Consider the following 788-nt stretch of genomic DNA (forward strand, 5'->3'; position numbering starts at 1 on the left):
CTCCCTCCTGCTCTGCATGTCATTGCCTCTACTGCTGCAGTTCCCATTCTTCCATACCTTTTTTCCTTCTCTCTGCCTCTGTTTCTCTTCTACCTTTCCTTCTCGCTCTCTTTCTCTCTCTCTCTCTCTCTCTCTCTCTCTCTCTCTCTCTCTCTCTCTCTCTCTCTCTCTCTCCTTCTTTTTCTTCAGCCCTGCGGGGTGATAACCTGAATATGACTCACAGTCACTTGTGTCCGTCTGACAACTACCAGCGGGAGAAAAGAATTCACACGCTTGCTTCTTTTGGGCCTCCTCCCACGCCCCCCCACCCCCCCCCCCCCCACACACACACACACACACACACACACACACCCTCACTCCCATTATATGCCTGTGGTGGCGGAGGTGGAGAGAGCAGATGTTTTCACTCCTCTCTATACACTACTGCAGTAGACAGTAAATAAACTACAAAATGACAGATAACATCCGACAAGAAGATAGACATTTAATGGTTGCAGTTTGGGTGTATTTCTTTTTTACATTGGGGTGTGTGTGTATTTGTGTGTGAGGGCGGGAGAGAGAGAGAGAATGTGTGTGTTTTGGTATATTATGTGTGTGTGTCTGCATATTCATTTTGATTACAGTATGTGTGTGTGTGTGTGTGTGTGTGTGTGTGTGTGTGTGTGTGTGTGTGTGTGTGTGTGAAAGAGAGAGAGAGAGAGAGAGAGAGAGAGAGAGTGTGTTTTGTGTGTGTGTGTGTGTGTGTGTGTGTGTGTGTGTGTGTGTGTGTGTGTGAAAGAGAGAGAGAG

The sequence above is a fragment of the Sardina pilchardus genome, chromosome 19 (genome assembly GCF_963854185.1).
Source record: "Sardina pilchardus chromosome 19, fSarPil1.1, whole genome shotgun sequence".
Taxonomy (NCBI): Eukaryota; Metazoa; Chordata; class Actinopteri; order Clupeiformes; family Clupeidae; genus Sardina; species Sardina pilchardus.